The following is a 25,577-nucleotide window of genomic DNA, read 5'->3' as shown; positions in this document are numbered from 1 at the left end:
TTTTTGGGAATAATACGCAAGAAAATATTTGTTGGAAATAACAATAAAAAAATTTGAATACACGATTATTATTATAATGGTGATATTGTTTCATTATAATTAGTATTATAATATCTGTAATAACTAATAACTATAATATTATTATTACAACATTTAGATATGCATAAATATTTATTGTGGATGATAATGACAATTGATCAGGATTATAAACTGTGACATGTCAATAAAATCCTACATGATACATAACCCATTAAACCCACCCATTATGGCTTTTAATATGATCTTTATGAATGATCTTTGCATTGAGGGAATTTTCCCATACAATACCTTATGTCAGTGTAGAATCTGGCTGATAATCAATATCAGCGCATCCCTCATATTTCACAGGGAAAATCAATATAAATATTCAAAGCATACTTCCATTCTAATGCGTTTCACAGGCCCTGTTAAAAATGGGGCACCTGGTACCCACATATGTTCCTGCTCCAGAGAGAGAGTGTGTGTGTGTGTGTGTGTGTGTGTGTGTGTGTGTGTGTGTGTGTCTGTGTGTGGGTGTGTGTGTGTCTGCGTGTGGCTGTGTGTGTGTGTGTGTGTGAGAGACAGACTGTGGTCACACTTGGCGTGGAGACGAGCCCCCCATGATGACTGACGATTCATCCTGCCCCCCTGCCCAACCACCGCATGCAGCACACGTCAAAAAGGATATGTGCCATGTCACATGACGCCGTGGTTCTAATACATTTCAGAACGTGTCTTGGAAAGGTTCACACCTGTAATGTTAGCTGTCAGCCGGGACCCGATCATCTGACGTCTGAGATCTTTTTTAATCGGCAGGTGGGAATCGTAACGCCTGCGATTAGAGCTCGTTATGTCGAACGGCACAAACGGTGAGTGTGACATTTAAATGCAAATGAAACTATAACCCACAATAACAGGTATTTTAAACGGGTGTTAGCGTAGGCTGGAGGGAGGAGACACACTTAGGAGGAGATTCTTTGAGGATACAAAAATAAATAGCTGTTGGTTGAACTGCAAGGCTGGCAAAGTGCAAAAAAAAAGAACAACTAAAAGAGCCTGGCAACGGTCCCTGGGCCCATAGAGCGTCTCCCTCTGTATCTCGGAGAATTAAACCACACATTCTGTTGGCACCGGGCCCCCCTTCAGCGAACATCTGAAAGGTCCTTTTGAAGATTAAATGAACAATCTATGAGGCTTCAGGTGACAACAGGGCCCTTCTGGAAGCTTCCCAGCATCAGATAAGGTCCATCTCCTTCCCTGTGGCAGCACCATCAGGGTGGGGACGGGTGGGTGGGGACGGGCGGGGGGGGGGGGCAGATCCATCCCAATCTGGGCGAATGATAAACAGAGTTTGTGAGTGTGTTCCATAGCTGTAAGGACAGTGTCGTTCTAAAAATAGCCGGGGAGGAAACCATGTGCGCACCGAATGTTCATTGATTTGCGTTATTTCACCCGCATGACATCACCTCGACGGTAATACCGACCTTTGATTGTACAACATCGGTGTTCGTTTGATGTACGCAAAAAAAATATCCCATTCAAACGATGGTTAATTATTGAGCTATAAAGACAGCTATACTTTAGTGAAGCACAAAATATGCACAAAATACCCGCACTGAGAGTGTAAAGTAATGTATTTGGTGCCGTTGGTACGTCGTATAATTACAGTACGTCATCCTCCCGGTTCCCAGTTAGTGTATCTAAACAAGACTTAATAAAAGCCAATGTGTTCTTCACGGCAGTGTGGTGACAGTCAGACGGTGTTGTTTACCAGACAGACAGGGAGTGGGGGAGGGGGGAGAGGGGAGGAGACACTGGGGGTGTGTACGTTATCTGCGACGACGGCTGTGCAGCCCTCTGCTAGGCTCCTGTGGCTCCAGGATGGCCCCTTACCTCGCCCCCTTACCCTGAGCACTGCTTCTCCCCTGCACTCTAATTGCCTCCATTACTGTATCTGCAGTCAGATAAAATGCTAATTTCACAGCACATTAATTTCTCCAGGCTGAACAATAAGCAAGCCCAAAGCCCGGGCTGCTTGTCTTTGCCTGGGAAAGCACGTAGTCGGTAGTCGGTAGACGGCGAACATGGGGCTGTTTCCCCAGCGGCCCGCGAGGGAGAGAGAGTGCCATTATGCACAGGTCAATGAAATGAAGAAAAAAATCCATCGATTCTACATTTGAAAAGAAAAACACAGGAGAAGGGCTGGGCCGCGGTGATTTATCAGTCTCAGGCAGAGTCTGGCAGTCAGGCCTGGAAAGGGCTGCGCGGTAAAGGTTCGATCACTATTAGTCTGCCTGGGCCCAACCCAGGCTAAAAAGCAGCCGTCTACACACAGTCTGATCAAGCCTTTCAAGCTGCTCCTGTTTTGAAATATGGTTTTATTACAGCAGCACAATGTTGTTGATGTTTAAGGGTAGGATTGGTGAAAAGCACGAAAGTATCAGACAATTTCATGAGATTCCATTACAATTATACAAATATTGTGAAAGCTGCAGTAAAAAAAGGTACTACCATTTAATTTATTTTTGAATAATTGTAATAAACACTTGTAACATCAAACGCGTTGTTCGTTTCACTTCTGCCGAGGTAGGAAATAAATAATTAGATGTGGATTCTTCCGACAATGGGGCATTTTTATTTCGTTACATGACTCTTTAATCTGATTAGTGTGCGTGATGGGAGCAGCTCATTACAGATCCATCATTTCCCTCTCCTGGAGTTCATCGATCATCCCCACTTCTCTTGGTTGGGAGCAGCCGTCTGTGTACATCAAGCTAATGTTCTTATATTACACGGATGGCTTCCCCCTGCCTCCAGCATCCCCGACTGTCTGTGGATTAGCAAAGCCGGTCCCCACTTCACAAATCAAAATGTTTAACATAATAGCTTTCCTCCTCTAATAGCTACACAACACACTTCATTTATTCAGCACGTTTTCTTATTTTATTTATTTCTTTTTTTTCATTAGAAGTCATTATGAAATTCTATTTAATTCCCGTCGACCTGCCAAGATAGAGAACACTGGTGGAAGTGCTGTTAGCACAATGAATCGCATTTGTAGCCTATTTTATTTGCCATTAGGAGAGAAGAGTCTTAACCTGGTGAGGGACTCTCTCTCTCTCTCTCTCTCTCTCCCTCACTCTCCCCCTCTCCCTCTCTCCCTCTCCCACTTTCCCACTCTCTGGGAGAACAGCGTTCATTCCTAGAGTGGTGCTGGTCTCTCTCCTCTCTCTCTGAAGCCCGCCAGAGCAGTGGACCCGCTTCAGTCAGTGTGCCAACAAAGAGGAGACAGAGATAGTATGCTGTGTTGATTCTTTACGCATGTTTCCCTGAACATACAAAAGTCCCAAATGAGTGGTTAACACGTCATGTCTTGAGATACGGCCTAGGTCCTGCTGTCGTGTGGAAGGGCTTATGAATGACTGTTGGAAGTCATGTCAGTATGGAATGCAATTTGTCCTTTTTTTGTATTATCTTCATTGAAAGATAATTTATGTTATTGGTTTTTTTTTGACGATTCTAGGTAAAATCTTTCAAAAATAACTAGCAGAATGAATATTATGGATACATTATCTAATAATATATAAATCATGATTACTTTTTATAACTTTTTGAATGATCCAGCATAGTTGACACCAAATGAATCCACCAATGTCTAATGAATATCCACAGAACTGAACGCACATAACTTGAGTCGGTCACACACCAGTTACATCATATAGCTCTCTCCCTACATGTCTCCCCCTCTCTCCCCCCCTCTCTCTCTCCCTCTATGTCTCTCTCTCTCTCCCCTCTCTCTCTCCCCCCTCTCTTTCTCCCTATATCTCCCTCCATCCCCCCCCTCTCTCTCCCTCTATGTCTCTCTCTCTCTCCCCTCTCTCTCTTCCCCCTCTTTTTCTCCCTATATCTCCCTCCATCCCCCCCCTCTCTCTCCCTCTTGCTCTCACCCCCCGATCCCTCTCTCTCCCTCTCTCTGTCTGTGAGGCCTGTGCTGGCAAGTCTATTCAAACACCATGTGCGGGCTGTGAAAGTGTTGACAGAGCGAACACGCTGGCTCCCTAGCGGGGGTATTGGGGGAGGGGAGGGGACAGGACGCGGAGGAAGGGAGACAAGTGGCTGTATCAGCCATGACGGAAATAAAAAGCCAAAGACAAACCTGACCGGGTGAATTTTGATGCCTGTTGTTCCCGTCTCTCACAGAGCACAGTGGACAGCTCTACAACATCGGGGGGACACGTGGTCAGGTGGAGTGGGGATCAGAGGGAGGAGGGGGAGGGTCTGATAGATGTCACCGAGTGTAAAGAGGCAGGGGGCCATGATGCAACACACACACACACGCTCACATAAACATATGCATCCATACAAACACACGCACAAATACAAAAGAAGAACATGCCAAAGCACACACACACACACACACACACACACACACACACACACACACACACACACACACACACACACACACACACACACACACACACACACACACACACACACACACACAGCTGCCTCCTCCACTCATTAAACCATTACTGCAAGGCCAAGAGCCCTGGAAAGCATTACATAACGCACTCCAATGTGGCGAAATGGACCGGGCAATCCCAGTGGACAGAGAGCAACGAGGAAGAAGAGAGAGGAGGAAGGGGGAGAGAGAGGGGGGAGGCATTTGAGATTAAGTCCCTTTCATCTTAAACCAGACTCGTATTTTCTCAAGTTAAGTACTAGATGAAGGCGCTGTGCGCGTAGCCTCTCTCATTCCTCCCCTCGTTCTCTCCCTCTCTCTCATCTCTCTGTGTCTTTCTCTTGAACACACCCCTTTTCGTCTCCCTCTCTCTCACAGACACACTCACAGACACACACACACTCACACAGACACACACACACACACACACACACACACACACAGCACAGCACAAAGCACACAATGCCTGTCTCCCACTCTTTCCCTTGCCTCATTCGCTGACACACACTTACACACACACACTCTCTCCCCCCTTGCCTTTAGTGAAGGACTCGCGAGAATGTGTATTAAAATGCCTGCGGAAGACTCCAGGTCCAAATCCCCAGCGCTAAACGCAGGAATTTTCCAAGAATCGCAGTTCAAAAAGGAGACATTCAACTATCTACTGCTCACGTTTCACACAAGCTCCCTTCTTTGGAAGCACTCGAGTGATTGGCTGGCCAGGAATTGCTTATAGCACACAGTTTAGCAGGCTGTGGATTATCGCCGCCGTCTAACACACACAGAGATGGTGAATAATGTAGCCTGGCAACGCTATCCTTCAAACATCGCCTCTTATTGGACAACAAAAGTCCAGGGAAAGGATGAGGGGTTCACAACCTTGTGAGAATTACTGTTACTGTTAGGGATATGAACTTCTCAGAGGAAAACATCGGTATTTGTGTTTGGTGTGTGCTGAAATACTGGCACTCTGAGTGAATCTAGAAACCAATCATTCTCAGTAATAACAACGATGGTCGTGGTGTTGATGACCACTCCTCCATGGCGTAGCGTAGAACAAGCACAGTCGGCTACGCCATGCCATGACTCCAACTGACGAGGACATAGGACCTCATGTGTTGGAGTATTGTCTAATCGGGCAGGGGACTGACCCCTGTTAGCGCAATGTTTAACATTAACACTCACATTAACATTAACACTCATTTCAGTGATTTAACACTGAAACCATAAAGAGACCCATTACACGACCCAAGCGCCGCGGTCCGAGATGTGTGTGCAGATATATGCCCGTAGAAACATTCTACCACACACCAGTGAGTGAAACGATGTTTGTCGGCTGCGCACGAGGTATGGGAGGGGAGGGCTGCGATCATCTCATCACAAACAACGTGATTTATTTCAAATGTGAGCTTTGGATCGGTGGGCACAAAAATCACTGACACGGTAAGAGGCGGAGACTTCAACCCAAGAGGAAGATCATCACATGGCACGCGTCTTCGAATCCAATCACACGCGCCGTCCTGTGATCGCTGCCATGCAGCAATCAAGCAAATGCCTCCTATGAGTGTATGCGTGTGTGTTTGTGTGTGCGTGTGTCTCATCCGTTCCTCTGCCATTGAGCAAAGGCACGTCTGCGCTTTTCCGCGGCAGTGTTTGCGTCTGAACTAAACCCGGCATTTTTCGTCTCCTAGCGGCGCCTGACAGACGTCTCCGTCCTCTTCGCCAGCTGTCTGCATTCTCTCTCTCTCCCTCTACCCCTCTCTCTGTCTCTCTCTCCCTCCCTCTCCCCTTCTCTCCCTCTCTCTCTCTCCCTCTCTCTCCCTGTCTCTTTCTATCTCTCCCTCTCTCCCTCTCTCTCTCTCTCTCTCTGTCTCTTTCTCTCTCCCTCTCTCCCTCTCCCTCTCTCTCCCTGTCTCTTTCTCTCTCTCCCTCTCTCCCTCTCCCTCTCCATCGTGACTGCTGTCCGACTCTCCACCACTCAGCCCCTTGTTTTCACAACGGCCCCAGCGTGGACGGCTGGCAACAGCTGTTTGTGCGCGTCCCTACGGCCTTTTATAACAAAAAAAAAAGGCAATAAATCAATCCAGCCGCTCAATACAAGTGGGAAATTGACCAATTAGAGTGGCCCGAGATGCTTATGTTCAGGCAGACGATTTTACAAATTGGCTATCTATTTATACCAACACAGGCCCTCCCGCGCAAGAAAAATGTACTGGCCCAAGTCGATGCATTAGTGTTTTTTCCCCTCCGGCGATAAACTGTAGCTTTGCAACGTGCTGCGAACACAAACACACTCCGTCAATGCAGGTTCAACTACAGGCCTTTTTTATCTTCCTTTTTGCCATCTAAAGGGGGAGTGGAATTGCTCCATAATGGATAGCTTTCTATTAGCACAGGGCGGCCTCAGGCTAACTCCACTCAATAATTGCCAGAAGAAAGAATTATATGCAAGTTGATAATTATTTTCCCTGACTTTAACTGTTATTAGGTACGCGTGTACATACCGTTGAAACACTACCAAGAACTATAAAACACGACAATATATTCCAACCACATAAACAAAGAATTATCGATAAAACACGCAATATTAACGTAACACAATTCTTTCCAAACATAATCACCAAAATCGATCAATTACAAACGACACAGAAACCCTGTGTTCCATATGTTTCTCCCTCTGCTCCTTCCCTCCCAGCCTCATTTATGAACACGATAGAGCTGATCGGTGAATAATCTCACAACACGGGGCGCTACAGGTGTGCTGGCATCTGCTCGCAATCTGTCCACGCACTGGCGAGCCCCGCGCCCCAACCATTGCCCGTACGCGGGGAGAGCTCTTTCATTAGGAGAGAGAGAGAGAACCCATCCTGGACCCTTTCTGTTCTGCAATTATCAATCTCCTGCTAACAATACACCGACTGTCTTCGCCTGCACCTGCAGCGGCCTGCGTTCCATATGCTCTCCTCATAACCGGTATTAGCAGCCATTCCCACCGCTGCGTCCACAATGCAAAGCCTGCGGACGCTAACCGTGAACAGGCCCGGGATGATGATGGTGAAGATGGTGATGATGATGATGATGATGATGGTGGTGATGGTGGTTCTGCAAAGCTGTTGGCTAGATGTGGTAATTAGCGGCGTGGTAAAGCAAAAGCAGGGTCTGTGGACGACATGCTAAGGAATATGCCCTGAGTGTGCAGCAGCAGCCGTAGCAGCCCCCCTTATGTTATGCTAAGCAGAGCCCCCCGAAACATCATTATCATCCTCCGTCTCCCCTTCAGCCTGCAGACTCATTTATGCTTACATGTCACTTTGCTCGCTCCACACAGTCTAATCAGCTGCTTGTAACACACATACACACATCCATATATATATATACATACAAACATACACATACACACTCAGATCAACACAGAATATTTTTGTCTTAAGCAATGACATCCTTTTCTCACTTACTGCTTTTTTGTCTAATTTTGATTTTAGAGCAGCACATGTCTTCAAAAAATTATTCTCAACAAAAATCTAACTACAGTAAAGGATGTTCAAAATATATATATTTAAATGGAGCAATATATTTAAAATATTGCTCCATTATAGCCTCACAATTTAGCATCCAGCCACCATGTGAGCCTTTCCTGGCTGCTCTACCACGTGCTGTTCCCCATCATGATGAAACCAAAGGGAAACGCACTGTAATTGAATCAAAGGTGCAGATTTAAAAACATCAAAAAGATGTTCATAATTACAGCAGTAGGCCAACTGCAAAAGTTGTATAATACAATAGATTCCACAATCCACACACACACACACGCACACGCACACACACACACACACACACACACACACACACACACACACTTCCGTTTTTGATGCCATCAATTACGCTCTTTATTCCTCAATTGTGGCCTGGTAAATATTAATGAGGTTCCCATAATGAGGCTGAGTGGTCCGAATCACTCACTGTCCCTCAAGGCAGCGGTGCGCCGGACGAGCGCACACACACTTCATCTGATGAATAAAACCCATCGCATTACACTCTGCTCGTCCACAAACGTCTCTGTGGATCTGTTGTGTGCACGTCCGCTGGGAGCGGGGGAAATAAAAGGGAAATATGGAACATAATGTACAGAAAAGGGTTTGTGTTAAGTCTACAGGTACCCCCCGCCACCGCCGCCCTGCATATAACTGAAATCCTTTAGCTTGCTTTTTGTACTTTACCTATCTGACAAATTAAGATTAAACACAGTTCCTGGTCCCAGGTGGGTGTGCGGTGGGCTGGCTGTACGATGTATGTGGAGCGCACGAACACACTGTAAGCAATAGCGAGCGCTGCGAGACATTCAAGACATTATACCGGATATCACTTTGCAAATGAGGGTTTCTTTCAGGTGCATTCCAATGCAGGGGAGAGAGCCAACTGGATTTAATTCAGAAATGAGAGGTTTTACTTCTGGAGCCATCACTCAGAACCGCGGAAGCAGGGGGAAGAGATTAAGATGAAACGGGTGAATGCAAACGGGATGCTGGACGCGATGTGGACTGACACACAAAGGCACAAACTCTTTAACAGTACGAGCGTTCTTTTGTTTTCAAGTCTCCCGGCTGCATCGCTTGAGTCGCACGGGACCAAGAGGCGAGAGAACGGCCGCCCGTTGGACATTAGCACGACAAGAGCCTCAAGCCTTTAAACAATTACCAACTAACGATCAATTTATACTACTCTACCTCTCTCCTAAGTCCGAACACACCCACACCCACACACACACACACACCCACACACACACACACACACACACACACACACACACACACAAAAGCACACACAAGCACTCACGTACACAATCATGCACACACGTACACGGCGTTGCCTTTACGAGCGGGCCCGCTGACTGCTAGCAGCATGTGCGTGTGTTGCTGCGGGTCAATCGTTTACCCGGACAAAGCGGGACCTTTCAATTACAGGCGAGGGCGAGCGCTCCGTCCTCAAGCGGAGCGCAAGCGTACAAGAAACAAGACACTAAGGATCAGTAGAACCCTCTATTCCCCGAAAAAGCCATTTCCCTAATTTGCTGAACAAGTTCGAAAAAAAGACGTCAAATCTGAGAGCCAATTAGCATGTTTTTTGGAGGGAGAGAGAGGGAGAGCCAGGGATAGAAGTGTGTTTGCTATCAGTGCGGTCAGGGATGTGCAAGAGACCGTTACTCGTTCCTCTTCTTCACAACGGAGCTTTTATGTGCAGGACCCCCGTATCATGCCCACTCACACAATCTCATTAGCTCCCCACCAGTGAGAGAGCACTCATTTGGAAGCGGGGCTTACAGAAGAAGAAAAAAGGCGCAGAGCAAGATAACTGGGGTTGGAGTTATTGTTGCGTTTATCGACAGATTCCCTTCCTTTCAAGTGTCATGTGAAAGGGAGCGGACTCGCCACAGATCCACTGCTATTTAGACAGTCGGCTAATACACTGTGAAATTAGCACCCCTCCCCCCCACACCCGTCTCACAGAGCTAAATAAAAGCCCATGCTCGTAGCTCTTTGACAAGAGCCTGTGTTGTAGAGACATGGAGCCACAGTGTGGCGGGCCCCTTGATTCAGCGTGTAATGGTGTATTAGGAACTGATCCCCCCTTGGAACTGTGGTGACCTCTCAGAGCAAACAGCCCCCCTAATGTAACATCCTCCTCCACACAAAGGAAATGACTCTATCTGCTGGAACTTTCCAAACTCTGAAATTCAATCACTTAAAATGTTCATGTAATGTGTACTGTGTACACACACAGATGTACCCAAAAATGTATGGTAAAACACACACACACATGCACAAATATGCACACACACACATATGCACACACACACACACACACACATATGCACACACACACACACACACACACACACACACACACACAGGCGAGGGAGTTGAAGCAACCAGTGAACCATGAAAACATCTTCATCCATCCTCTCTGTTCCCATAGCAACGAGTGAAATCACATTCCTTTCACAACTTTGTTCTCCTTCAAGAATGTTAGCATCTGCTAAAAACATATAGTCACTGAGAGAAGTTATGTGATGAATATTTTACAGGTCTTTGCCAGTGGCTGCGGGCATAATGGTCCCTGGCCAAAACGACTTCCCGAGAGACGGCGAGAAACAGCCACACCGCAGCGGCGAAGGTCTTTCTTCTTCTGTGTTTTATATAGACTCCAAGAGAGAGAAGTCTTTAGACAGACAAAGCCTGACATCATGCCGTAACCAACCCATCTTTACAGTGAACACCAACCGCTTTTTATTTGATCCACACAGTTTGAAAGGTGCGGACCTTTCAATTGTATTATTCTTACGAAAAAACATCAAATTACCAAGAAATGATTACGTCTTGTACGAAGGAAGTGACCTGTTTCGTTGATTTCTCGGTCGACCATGTTCCCCACACTTGACCCAACAGCCCGCGCACCCAAAGGCCGCGCTACACTTCTGAAGGACCTGCGACTTCATCAAGGGGGACAGCGTCATATTCCCCACCTCACAACAACAACAACAACCTTCCGACATCCAAACATCTTTACACCTACCCAGCATCTACAGCGTGGATCAGAGAAAGCCCCTTTACACATCAACCCCACCACCACCACCCTTATGACCACCCCCACCACAACCAACAGCTCCACCACCACCACCACTCCCAGCAGCCCCAGCATCGCCCCAAAGCCCACCCTACCCCCACCACCACCACCACCAGCACCACCAACACCCCCAGCCCAACCACAACACCAACACTACCAGCACCACCACAACCAGCACCACCACAACCACCCCCACCAGCACCACCACAACCACCCCCACCACCACCACCACCACCACCAACACCACCAACACCCCCAGCCCAACCACAACACCAACACTACCAGCACCACCCCCACCAGCACCACCACAACCACCACCCCCACCAGCACCACCACAACCACCCCCACCACCACCACCACCACCACCAACACCACCAACACCCCCAGCCCAACCACAACACCAACACTACCAGCACCACCCCCACCAGCACCACCACAACCACCACCCCCACCAGCAACACCACAACCACCCCCACCACCACCACCACCACCACCAACACCCCCAGCCCAACCACAACACCAACACTACCAGCACCACCACAACCAGCACCACCACAACCACCCCCACCAGCACCACCAACACCCCCAGCCCAACCACAACACCAACACTACCAGCACCACCACAACCAGCACCACCACAACCACCCCCACCACCACCACCACCACCACCACCAACACCAACACCAGCAGCACCACCCCTACCACCACCAGCACCGTAGCCTCCCCTCCCCTCTGCTGGAGCGTTGCCAGGGCGCTTCACGCGGGGCTGGGGCCCCCATTGTGTTACCAGCGGGCCCGCGCCTCACGCCATACATCACCGGCAGACAGAACACTGCGGCGGCACAAAAAGGGACAACTGAGCCGCTGTATCCACTACAACAGCGGCCCATCCATAACCGTCAGCATTAATAGCCGGGACCGGGCCCATTTAATATTTCATCTGCAATGAGGCCAATTAGAAGAGTTGAAACGCACCGCCGGAGAGACGGCCATTCGTTACCGCCGTGTCACATGGCTCGGCCCGCGTTATTTATCCCCCCCCCCCCCCCCCCCCCCCCCCGCGCCCCCATCCCCCCATCTCTCCGCACCCCACCCTTCACCTGACGGAATTAATGGCTCACAACAAGCTAATTAGCCGGCGTAATGCGGACGGTAATGTATGTCCCGCTGACCTGAGGACGCAACAGTTTGCGGCGCGTACGAGGCGAGTCTGCGGCGGCTTGGGCCGACCACCGGGTGACGGAGATGGCATGTTGGAGGAGCATCACGGAGGCCCCCCCGTCTCACCCCCACCGGGGTTGGGTCGCATTAATTCCCGACGACCACTTCTTCTTCTTTTCTATAGTCCCATTGGTCTGGATACGGGGTCAGGGCGAGGTCAAGGGAGAAGGGCTCTTTTCTTGAGATGATGAAAACGTCTAGTTGATCACTGAAAGGACTCAGCGAAGAAAAGAGCCAGAACCAGAATAGCATGGTTTTGTGGGCAACCCATTGCAAATCCGGGGCACCACAAAGCAGCCTGACTGGTGGAGGTCGCTGCCGCTGTAATCGCCCAGTCATAATTGGCCCTATTGCGATTGCTATTTGTGAGAAAAGGTTTCATTCTTGATGTGTTCCCACACGAGAATTTCGAGAAAGCACTCTAAATGAACAACAGAGAGACAGCGTTCGTGATGTGAATAGAAGTTGAGGGTTTGAGCGCAGGGATGCCGTGAACTCATCCAAAACGCAGAAGGTTTATTGAACATCTGCTTCCAACCACCGGCATCATAGTGGAGCTCAGGTTGGGCCGGTGGTTCGGGGACGCAGGCACACACACATGCCGCCTCCCTGGGAGAGAGAGAGAGACGCGCGGGTCCTCGTCTGAACAGGTTCTGGAACGCTCCTGATTATGTAACACTGACACCTGCTGGGAGCTCAGCAACTTCGGACTGGGTTTTCAAGTAGAGGTGGGCGGGGCTTAACTAGCCACAATCAACCCACCTTCGGCGGGGGGGGAGGAACGCGCTACACTCGTTTCTAGGGTATTTTGTGTAGGGTGTCAATGTGTTGGGGTTTTTTCTGCAGCGCTAAGTGTTTACTCGACTGACAACCTGGAGGTGGGGTTTGGGGGTGGAGGTGTATAAATACTATCCCCATCCATCCCTTGATGATTGCCTGCGGGGTTCAGAAGACAACTTAAAGTAAATCCCGCCCTCACTCACTTCGCCTCTCTACCCGCTTAGGGAGCTGGAGCCGGGGACTGGGGGGACGGTGGGGGTGGGGATGTGTCACTTGGCACTCGAGGCCGACATGAGGAGACCAAACTTTTCCCCCCAGTAAAATAATCACAAACACAGATGAAAATGTGCCATTTTGAACAGCATGCCTCCTAATGTAAAAATGGCAGGTGGCATGTTTCAAGTGGCGCTTTGATTGATCCCCGGCTGTTTGTAAAATTGTCCGTCGTCACCGAAATTCAGGTCAGAGCGATAAGCATGGCGGGCTGATCCCGGTGGGAGTGCGCTCTCGTCCAGGTGTGTGTGCACCGCGGCTGGGCCAGCGGTGGCTGGCTGCGCGCGCTTTGGAGGAGATAATGGAAGTGAACTGCAACAAGCAAACTAGCAGAAAGAAACAGAGACCCAATCGCTCTGTACGACTTGCAAATGTTCATAGACATTGTGTTTTGATTATTTATTGTTTATTGTGTTTTTTTTATATAATGTATGACTTAAAACCATTGTATCGGAAAGAAATAAGCAAAATTCCCTTATAATAATCTACTTAGAGAGTAGGAAATAATTGAACGTAGTTATTATGCTAGCTAGCGATCACCCACTCAATTATTTTTTATTTGATATTCCATGCCCTTTCCAAACGTCAGAATTCAAAAGTACCCTCGAGTTCAGTGGGAGACGGCAAACCAATGTCTTATTTGTATGCAAATGATGACATATGGCAAATCTGAAATGTTTTTTATTATCCATATAAGTGTATGATCAGGAAGGTTGATGTGGTGTCACGGTTTAATATTACTCCCTCCGAACCATAAAAAAACTACTACTAATACCAACAGTATAAGATGGTATTAAAAAACTAAGACAATATGGTCAATTGTTAGATGTATTCCGCTGATTCTCTCGAAGAAACCTCTGCAATCTCTGGATGTTGCTAATCGTAGCCACAAAGGAAAGAGATCTTCTGTGGGACTAACGTACCCAATCGGCAATTAACTGTGGTCGGTTTATATCCTCAAGATATTAACCAGGCCCACTGGATCTAAAAACGAATAGACACGTACAACACATTACGCCATCGTCTCACAGCCATGCTCGGCCTCAACAAGAGATGAGAAGTGAGAAGTGTGCTTCCATAAAAAGTTGACATTTTTTACTTCCCCCACTTTCCTATATTTTTTTCCCAAAATTCTAATATGGTATGAATTCAGATTAAAGAGTTTAAGATTATATTATATAGTTAATCTGAGATTAAAGTGGGCTGAAGGATTTGAATTACAGAAATTAATTTTGGAATGAATATATTTTATAACATTTTTATAATTATTATAATTATTTTATAACATCAAATGCTATATACCCCTGGACCTGACCATAAACATGTAAACAGGAGCACAAACACACACACACGTACACAAAGGTACACACACATGGGCACGCACACGCAGACGCAGACACACACACACACACACACACACACACACACACACACACACACACACACACACACACACACACCAAACCTATGATTATTGATAAACCAACAGAGCCACAATAAGACAGAATGGGCGCAGTGGAGCGAGCGATAGAGAGAATCCATCTATTCATTTTGAGGGGCCTTCCTGGCAAAGTCTAAATGTGGTAAACTAGTAGAGGCATAGTTAATCCTTTTATCTTGATCCCTGCTGCAGGGGATCCCAAACAGCCTCTGATTAAAAAAAGGAAATGTGGGCAATGAGCAGTTTAAGAATCATGGGCGCTAAACAGATAAAGGGTGGAACATCTTGTTGCTATGGCAGTACATATGGAATGACTTGCAACAGTGCACCTCCCCCTCCCCCTGTCTCAGATATTCATATTATTTTTTGGGGAGGGGGGGGGGGATATTTCATAAGCAGCATGGCGAATGCTGAATCTAAAATCCCAAGGAGACGTGTGCTCCCTCCTGCTTCCCCTCTGCCTTCACGTGAGCGCTGGTGTCACTGGCGAGACACAGCTCCGCGTGGAGAAGGGGGCCGGCTGTTTGTTCACAACCAGACGTCGCGAGTTCGATTCCCTTCCTGGATCGACCTACGTCCTCCTCTTCCTCGAGAGACAAAAGTGGCGGGATAAAAAAAGGAAAGCTCTCCTCTCACGGCGGCAGGGAGAGGAACGAGGAACAAAAGAGGCGAAGGAGAGAGTTTGATCTGCTCATGTGGGAAATCAGATCCGAGTCCGAGATTTACCCAACATGTTCAGGGATATTCCGGATCACTGGCCGGAAAATTAGGAATAAAGAGAGATACTGAGGAAAAAAAAAGGATTTGGGGAGGAAATGTCATGTTATTAAATAAAATAGAAAACGGCCAAGGTGGAGTTAGCAAAGGAATTAGATGTACGTTAAGGTTGCCGCAGAGAGGAAAACAGATGTTTCACTGTGAAGATATTTTTATATAAATCATTTTTAGTATTCCTCTGCATAGTTAGTCATAGGCTTTCCGGGAACATAGGAATTCCAAGTGCTGGAAAGGCTAAGAGGACACACACGTGTAATACACACAGAAACTATAGGACACGCCCGCCCTCCTCCTCCTCCTCCTCCTCATCCTCCTTTCCAGAGCAGGACAATGCAGAGGACCATTCCTCCTGTCAATACCGCGCCGACATCCATTTTCACCTGGCTGACACCTTTTACTAGTCAAGGGATGAATAAATCACACTTAGTGTGCTCCCCCGGTAGGTGACTAAAAAAAGGCCCCCAACATGAGGGAGGAGGACAGTGTTTTGCTGTCACGCCGGCCTCTCTGTGGAACGGTGAAAAATAGCCGTGAAGAAAGTCACATTTCTCAAAGAGCCTTTATTGCTCCTCTAATCTATCCCCCCGCAATGAATGGCTGCGCGGATGCGTTTCATTTCATCCCAGCAACAAACAATCCTTCAACGGGCTTAATAACAGTTACACACAAATGAGTGTCATTAATTACCCGCTAATTGAATAATAGCCGTGCCACCTAGTGCAGCCCTGCAACGGGAAAGGTGTGTGTGTGTGTGTGTGTGTGTGTGTGTGTGTGTGTGTGTGTGTGTGTGTGTGTGTCTGTGTGTGTGTGTGTGTCTAAAAGATTAAATTAAGAAAAAAAACAGGCACGAACAGTGACTTATCTTTGAGCTTCGATCCGATGCTAATTATGAGCAAACATACAGAATGTATATATATATATATTCTGTCTGAATCTCCTCTGTTAATACCAAGTGGAAGGCAGGGAACAGGAAGAATCTCTAAGTGCCTTGCAAAAAGTAAAATATATATATATTCTATATTTTTTATTTTGTGCTTGCCTTTCTCAAAATAATATATATATATTTTTAAGCTCAAACAAATTGCAGCTAATTGCACAATCCAAAATGACCTCATGTGAACCAAATAAACAACTCTGAGATAAAACCATAGGTCATGTTGCAGGCCCTCAGCCGTGCATTTAACTGTGATTACCGAATCAGACGTCAGAGCCACGAAGCAAACTGACTTCTTCTCTGTGCTCCTCTAGGTTTAGTCAACGTCCTTTTAAGCCCACGCTATTTTGTTTGCATCATAATCCGTCCATTCCAAAAAAAGGAAAGCCAAATAAAATACAAGATAAGAGAAACATTTGTACCGTACAAATGTGTGCGTGCAACAAGCTATGAAATAGATTAGCGCACGGTAAAGAAAAGAAGCCCAGAAAAACAAGCAGTAGTTAATAAGTGATGAATTAGCAGCGAGGAGGAAGGCCATTCATCGCGGCGGGGCGCTGCTGGATGACAAACCGCTGGGCTGGATGGGAGCCGTCTCGCCTGGCGTCTCTCACGCGCGCCCTGCCACTTTATCTCCTCCGCCGCGGCTAGATTACACCTCCAGGGTTCAGGTGGGAATCTATCATTGCTATTATTACCTTAAGTCACAGGATGCATCTATCACCTCTGAGGTTAGCATAACCTCGATATGAACAGAGCGGGGAAAGCCCCCTCCTCTCTCTAATAAACAGCCCAGAGAATGGGCCGGCTGGCGGGGATTTCATCTTCCTTTCACTTTTAATAAGGCACTCATAGGAATAAAGATTACAGGCCATATTTAGCATGCAGAACAAATCAGCCTCTTGCAGGCTGGTTTCCCCGGCTCCAGCCCGCTCCTGGTTTGTCATTAAGACGGTGGCGGCTGGCTGGTGGGGCGCGGGGCGCGGGGCTTCTGGTGTGGAGGAGAGGCGTGCCGCGGTTCAACCGTCCTGCTGGCTGGGCTCTGCGCCGCCTGCAGCTGCTGTTAATAAGAGCCTTCCACGACCCGATGTGTGGAAACATCGCAGCGAGTCTCTCCGGTGGACCGCTGGCGCTAAACAGCCCTGCCCACCCCCCCTCACTCCCCCCGTCTTGGGGGCTGGAGAGGCAGACACAGCCAGTGGAGGAGGAGGAACGACCGGTCGGTGGTAGTGGGTACTGGGAGGATGAGCGTGCGGTATGTTAATGATCCTCCTTTTTAATGAGCAGGCCATTGCATACAATGCTGTCTGGGGGAGAGCGAGAGACACTGGGAGGGAGAGAGCTAGAGATATAATGGGAGGGAGAGAGTGAGAGACCGGGGGACAGCTAGTGAGAGACTGGCCGAGAGAGAGTGAGAGACCGGCCGAGAGAGAGCGATAGATTTAAAAAGAGAGAGCGCAAGAGAGAGCAATAGAGAGTGAGAGAGAGTGCGTCTGGGAGCGAGAGAGAGAGGAGCGAGACTTTGAGAGAGAGAGAAAGAAAGAGAGATACAGGGAGAGAGAGAGAGATGTGAACAACGGAAGAGAGAGAGAGAGAGACTGAGAGAGAGGGATTGGGAGACTTCGGGAGAGAGAGAGAGAGGAGAGAGACTGGGAGAGAGAGAGAGACAGAGAGACTGGGAGACTTCGGGAGAGAGCGAGAGAGACACAGAGACTGGGAGAGAGCGAGCGAGCGAGAAAGAGAGAGACTGGGAGAGAGACTGGGAGAGAGAGAGAGAGAGAGGAGAGAGGAGAGAGAATGTGAGAGAGAGAGAAGAGAGAGACTGGGAGAGACAGGGGATATAGACTGGGAAAGAGAGAGTGGGCATCAAGGCAGAAAAAAACAGTTAATCTTCTTTGAGGATTAATGGAATATGTTGGAAGATGGAAGGGAGTCAGGGGAGGGGGCGTTAGCGCGGGCGACACAGGGGTCACGCCGTTGCCGAGTGCGTTTCCCGCATCACCCTTGACACAAATCATTCATTAACATCCAAATGAATATCATCAGGCCACCGTTGAAGCGCCGTGAGAAACCGCCAAACCCGCCACCATCATAATCATAACAGTACCTCCAATTAAACTATGATCAGAGATTCACCCACCCATAATAGATTCACCAGCAATTAAGTTGGAAATAAAAATTCAAAGGACGGTTTCGCTTTGAAACGGGTCTTGTTATCCCCCCCCCCCCCCCCCTCGACATCACAACCCCGACTCATTACAGAGGCATCGGAACTGGCGACGGAGGGGACTGCGTGAAATATTTACAGCGCTCACAAATATATAAATATTCATCTCGGGAATGATTTGATGCGCTAAATAAATAATCCCTTGATAAATAAATGACACCCTAAATAAAACTTTTAAAAACAGGATCTGGGGACATGAAGATGAATCAGAGGAGGGAGCATTTTTGGCAAGAGAGTAGGTAAAGATGGGGGGGGGAACGGGAGGAAGGGGGGGCAAATGTCAGTTATCACTCCGCCCCGTTTCAATTCCCACTGGCAGCCATGACAACCGTTCGGGCTAATTAAAGGACGGCGACCAATTAAAATGCAGTTGGGTTTATTCCCCACAGCACCTTTAGGGGCGGAGCTAAGGCAGAGTGGGGGGGATGTCTTGTTGATGTCGGGGGGGAGGAGCCACAGCGGAGAGTCACAGGAAGTTGTTTTTTTTTTAAACGTTGAAAGAACTTCACTCTTCACTTCCTCCGTCTGACAGCCGGGGAAAAAATCCAAACAGACGTTTCTTCTTGTGCTGCCCCTTTGCCGACTGCGTCAGCCGCAGTGTGACGCAGGAAGTCGAGGAAGGAGGGAAGTTGGGAATATGGCGAGGGAACATAAATAAATCAAAACGTCAGAAACCTCAAACGGATCCCCTCGCACTTCCAAGCGGGTAATTACCCGCAACTTTTCATGCGGCGTTCATTGTGTGTACTCTGCCTCGCTGTACGTTGTGCGTTTTACAAAACACGCGTCAGGGAGGAAAACGGTGTTATTAAGTCCACACCCCGTCCACTCTGCACATAGCGGGTCCCACTGTCTTCTCGCGTATGAAAACAACCGCGTCTGGCCCCGGCGAGGAGCGGGACCCCTCCTGATGGATGTCTGCCCCGGCAGGTCAGACGCCTCACCGCCCCGGGAGAGGACATCATCTTCGGAGACGTCTGGTCTATTCTCCCTCCCCCCCTGCCCCCTCCCCCTGCCTGCCCCGCCTGCCCCGCCCGCACCGCTGCGTCTGACCGTCTTTCCCACCGCATCCCCGGGCCCCTGGAGGCCCCCCGAGCCTTTATGGCGCCGGCAGCGCCTGGCACTATCGCACACGGGGCCGCGGCACCGCTGCGCTTTTGTGATGGCCGTGATTAGTCTTTTGTGTTCCCAGGTAGAATTAAGATGAACTTCTACAGGCGGTCATTGTGCTGCTATCTCCGGGACACTCAGAGAAATGTGTTGGGGGGGTTTCTGAAGGGGTGAAATGAAGCTCGCCGGGGGCCGTGGTGGGCCCTTGCTCCGCGGGGAAATACACGGAGGAAACACAATGGGAACAATCTTGTCCTTGCGCTACCTTTTGTACTCTGCTCAACCTTAAGTCAATCCTGCCCATTTACTGGAGTCTCCGGGTTTCTCTGCCCTCATAACGGAGCGAGGTATTGTCTCACTCCTGCCTCTCCTCTCCTCTCCTCTCCTCTCCTTCCCTTTCTGCGCCTGAAAGAGACCCGGAAAGGGCTGACGAGATGACAGCCGCGACTCTGCCAGCATCCGGAGAGAACCCTCCGGGTTTATTACGCCGTATGCCTTCAAGAGTTGAGTATGCAAATAAAAGTTTGGGCTGGCGGCTTTCAGATGTGATAATTATGGATTTATTTGTAAGCTGTCACTTCCCTTAATGCTCAGGGACATCAAAATAAGTTCAAACGGAAGCATCAGAGAGCATCACATTTGCTAGAGTACCCGAGATCCAACAAACATGGGATCCTCATGACGCCAAAGGTCTGTCAATAAGCACTCGTTCAGACAGCGTCGCCGCAGAGACCCCCAGCCCTGGCAGACCGCCTCAAAATGTCGGGAAGAAAAATATTTACATTTCCTTCATTTGGCTTTCCTTATTCAAACATCACAGGGCGCTTTGTATCAGAGGGTAACGTTCAAACAAAGACGGAAAAACAAATTTCCTTTGCCACCTCATCTCCCCAAATAGAATACAATCTACAAACCGCTGTTTCAATCAACCCTCTCATTAAAATGATTTCTGTTTACAATTCCATGCGCCGCAGGGGGTAGAGTTAAATAAGTATTGTAACAGACCACAGGAACCAAAAAAAATTACCTCCCAGTATGACAACTTCCACTGCCATTGGTTCCCTTTTGTTTACCACGAGCCGGCGCACAAACAAACGAATAAAAACAAGAATGTATCTACCTCAACAAAATAACTATCAGGACCAGAGGCCCCGGATAGACTAAAGACAGCCCGGGCTAAGTGTCTGGCAGGGAGATGCGGAGGGGAAGCCTCGCTAGCGTAAAGCAGTGTCTAACGGCTACAGGGTTAAACCTCTGAGGCAGAGGAGGTGATGGAGAAGCAGGTCAGGCAGCACAGGAAGGTCTCAGGAAACAGACACGCCAAAAGCCTCCCCGGCCTCACATCTCCCGGCCTCCCCTGATGGAGAGGAAGAGGCACGGGCGCCGGCTCCTTCCCGCCGTAATTCTCAAACATTGGGCCCAGAGTCTACAGGGACACTTCTCCTCTGTCACTGGATAAGTGCACATTACGGCCTGATAAAAACTATGGAATCCAGCTATCCGTCTTGATTTGCCAGCTAAGTGGAAGGGGGGGGGGGGGGGTGAATAGCTGCCACTCTGTGGACGAGGCTGCAGTCGTAGCTGGAGGTGGTGGAGGCTTCAGTGGAGGGCGGCTTCTCTCGCAGCTGCCTTTTACGATTCTAGTGATTATCGTCTTGTGAGATATGTACACCTTTTTGTTGGTTTAATTGCTAACATTGATTTCTGACTTACCTTCTTTGCGGGAACAGAGATGCATGCACACCAACAGTTTTGGTGTGAGGGCTTAAATCTACCTCCCACAGAGTGAAATGAGCAGAGAGAAATGAATGTGGTGCAACAACACTTACCTTGAATATTGGTATTTTCAGGGGACGAAGTGGGAATGGGTTGAACACAGCACCGAGAGAAGCGAAGAAGGAAAGAAAGAAGGAGAACATTCAATATTGGACACATTTGACCTCCAATACCAGTACACCATTAAAAAAAGCTATGAGGAACAATAGTATTAAATGTTAATGAAAAGTGTCTGTTGGCAGGATCAGCCCTCTGCTGGCTGCTGTCAGGAACTCTCTGGCAAACCACGCAGAAAACAAACACTTTTCAGCTCCTTTACCAAATACGTATTTAAAAAAGGAATCCAACACGATAAGGGAGGTTAAATATCACATCCTTAATGAGCCAGATACATAACAATAACACAAGGTCTTTAAAAGCACATGCTCTTTGTCTCCCTTTGTTTAGGTTTTCCTTACTAGCGCTTCTCTCACGCACGCACACGCACACACACACACACACACACACACACACACACACACACACACACACACACACAGATACAGCCCGTGCGCTGCGCGAGCGCCCTCTCTGGGGGCTGTTTCTCAGCGGCACCGGGCCGCCCCGGAGCTCATTCTATCAGCAGCTCCACCAGATACCATCTGATGACTGCCGCGATGTAATTGAAGTGTAGATTACTATCGCTCGTGCACTTGCCAGAACAAAATCATAAAAATACAGGAAGAGAGTGGTGTGTGTGTGTGTGTGTGTGCATGTCCCTGTGTGTGTCTGTGCATGTGTCCCTGTGTTAGTGTGCGCATCTGTCCCTGTGTGTGTTTGTGTGCCTGTGTGTGTGCCCGTGTGTGTGCCTGTGTGCCTATGTGTGTGTGTGTGTGTCTTTTCTATTCTGTTTGTGTCTGTGCGTATAAGTGTGTGTTTGTTCCTGTGTGTATATGCGCACGTATGAGTGTGATCGAGCGTGTGCGTTACGTGCATGAGCGTGTACGGAGCGCTCCACCGTGAGTCACAGGGAGTTTTTACCCTACTTCACCCCCCCCCTGGCATAACCGGGGGGAGGGGGGGGACGGGGGGGACTCCGACTAACCTTTCTCAGGAGGACTTTACACTCCTCAGATAATCAAAACTCTCTCTCCCCGCCACCTCTGTTTTGGATGAGTGTGTGACAGGCCGAGACACGTCTCACACAGGGAGAGTGGGGGAGAGAGACGGATGGAAGCATGGGTGCGCCGAGAGATGGAACCTGCAGGGAGGACACGTGCGTCACCGTCGGTTACCTGACAGCTGTGACAGTGGCGAGATGTCAGGAGCCCCGGATTTACACAGAGTTACATCTGAATGTGGCCGGGCTGCCGCGCTGCCATCCAAGGTCATTGGGAACGGAGAGAGAGGCTTGACTGTGTGTCGGGGACTCCTACACCCCGTGTGTGTTTTGGGTGAGCAGCGGCGGTGTGTTAGTTTGATGGAGTAGACGTGAATGGACGAAGAACGATTTGGTTAGCATTGACTTCCTCTTGACTGCTCGGCAATCCTGCCCCTGTTTAACTGGATTCACATCGACCCTGCGCCTATTAAAATGGATTCGTATGGATAACCACTTAAAGGAGTCAAAGGGATTGATTTTAGTGTAGTGTGAGGTGGCAAACTGCCAAACTACAGAGGAAGAGGTGAAACCAGAGTGGAGAAGGAAACGTCAGAGAGAGCGAGAGAGAGAAGGGTTCAGAAGACGAGAACTAAGAGCCACGGACCAGGGTGGCTGTGAAGTGCGGGCCCCAGATATGCAGTTGTGTGGAAGAGGCCCTCATCACAGCTTCTCACGGGGCCCCCAGCGAGGCCTTTGAAGAGGCTCTGAGGTACATCGCCGCCCGTGAAAGGAGCATGGTTAATCCACTTGTTTATCAAGTGTGCTCGTGAGCTAGTGTGAAGGTCTCTCTCTCCCTTTCTCGCTCTCTCTCCCTCCCCCTCAATCTCTCTCTCCCTCTCTCTCTCCCACCTAGGCCAGGTGTACAGCATATAAGAAATAAAACAAACACCAACATAAGGGAAATTTAAACACGAGATTAAAGGCAGCTTAATCTGTTGCAGTGATATGTTCTGTGTGTCTCCAGTCCATGAACGTGTAATTTGCAGCCCTTCATTTCTACATCTGTGCTTATGTAAGACAAGGCACCAGGCGTGGTTGATTGGAATGTGACTGTTCATGTCCCGGTATTCACGCTGCGTTATAAGAGAGGTGTGTGGATCGAGTGGGAGGGTTTATTTCATCATAATTCTTCCTTCTCTCCCCAGAAAACAGGAAACAGAGATGAGAGTAGGATGTCTGTCTCTCCTTCCCTCTCTTTCTCCCTCTCTCACCACACACTCACTCTCTGTCTCCCTCTCTCCCCCTCTCTCCCCCCCTCTCTCTCCCTCACTCTCTCTCTCCCTCTCCCCCCCCCCCTCTCTCCCTCACTCTCTCTCCCCCCTCTCTCTCTTTCTCCCTCTCTCTCCCCCACTCTCTCTCTCTCTCTCTCCCCCCTCTCTCTCTCCCCTCCCTCTCTCTCCCCTCCCTCTCTCTCTCTCTGCACCACAAAGCCTGTGGGCCGCTTTGAGGCACAGCCACAGAGGCCTCGCGCTGCAAACCTCCCCCCTCTTCCCCCCCCCACTACTGTGCCAGCCAGTCGCTTTCTCACTTCAATTAATGAGCCATAAATAACCCAATGAAGGTGTCAACAAGGCACACGATTTATCACGGCTCCCACCACTACACTTCACGTGACGAAAAAGACTCATATCCGGCCTGCTCCCCCCAAAGATGTACACACGTACGTGCAGTCACACACGTGCGCAAACACACACATGCGGACGGAGGCATACACACACGCGCGTGCACAGAGGAACACACAGACACACGCAAGCAGACACACATGTGTGCACGCAGGCACACACACAGGCACGCACACACTAACCTACCCCCTCAAAACCCCCAAACAGAGACAATGCAAAAAAAAAGGAAGAGAGAGATTTATTCTGGGTTGAACAGCGGCGCACCGTATTCATCTTGCGAGGGGAGAGACTCTCACAGGTGTGGCGATTTGACAAATACACCAGGATACGCTGGCGCCCGGGCCTTTGTTAGCCGTGCACAGTCCAACCAGTAATAAATTTGAGTAGGAGTGGACAGGGTTTGGTGGGGGGAAGGGAGGAGGAGGGCGGCGGTGAAGACCGTATTCACAGCCAGCTCCCCAGAGACAACACGCCCATGTTAAAAGACACTTCTCCCTTGCTCTCTCAGTCTTGCTCCGGGTTATGGATCACAGAAGGCGACCAAAAGGTTCCCCGGCTGGAAACAAGTCTAAGACAAATGATTGAGGAGAATCTGTTGGAAAAGCATCAGGCCGGCCCTTAGCAGCAGGGGGGAACTGCTCCATCAGTGTATCCCATAAATGTCACTTTGAGTCAACAATGAACAAGAAATGTACCCTTTTCTTTTTCCCCGGTTATAGAGCTCGCTCTGGAACGGTACAGAGCAGTGCTTCAGAGAGAGAGATGGACAAACTCCTGTGAATAATAAAGGACAGCTTTAGTTCTGAATTCAACATAAAAAAGGATGACGTTTGCACGAACGCTGCCTTTGCTAGCCGTACCAGACACCCCAAATCAAAACCTAGGGCATTCAAAGTAATGTTCAACGGTCCATCTTCAAGTGCAAAGCGCAATTTCAGAAGCCGAGAAAAAAAGACGACTTCAGAAACGACTGAATTTCTCTGAACACGACCAAGGTTAAGCCTCAGAGCAAAGACTGAAAGAGTCCATAAGATCCTGCTGAATCCAAAGAATGCTTCCTGCTAGCTCCCTCATCTTCAGGGAGGATTGTCTTTCTAAATAATACAGCGAGTTGTCCCCTCACTCTCCACACACACACACACACACACACACACACACACACACACACACA

The sequence above is a fragment of the Pollachius pollachius genome, assembly GCF_949987615.1.
Source record: "Pollachius pollachius genome assembly, chromosome: 9".
Lineage (NCBI taxonomy): Eukaryota > Metazoa > Chordata > Actinopteri > Gadiformes > Gadidae > Pollachius > Pollachius pollachius.
Note: the sequence above shows the minus strand (reverse complement) of the source record.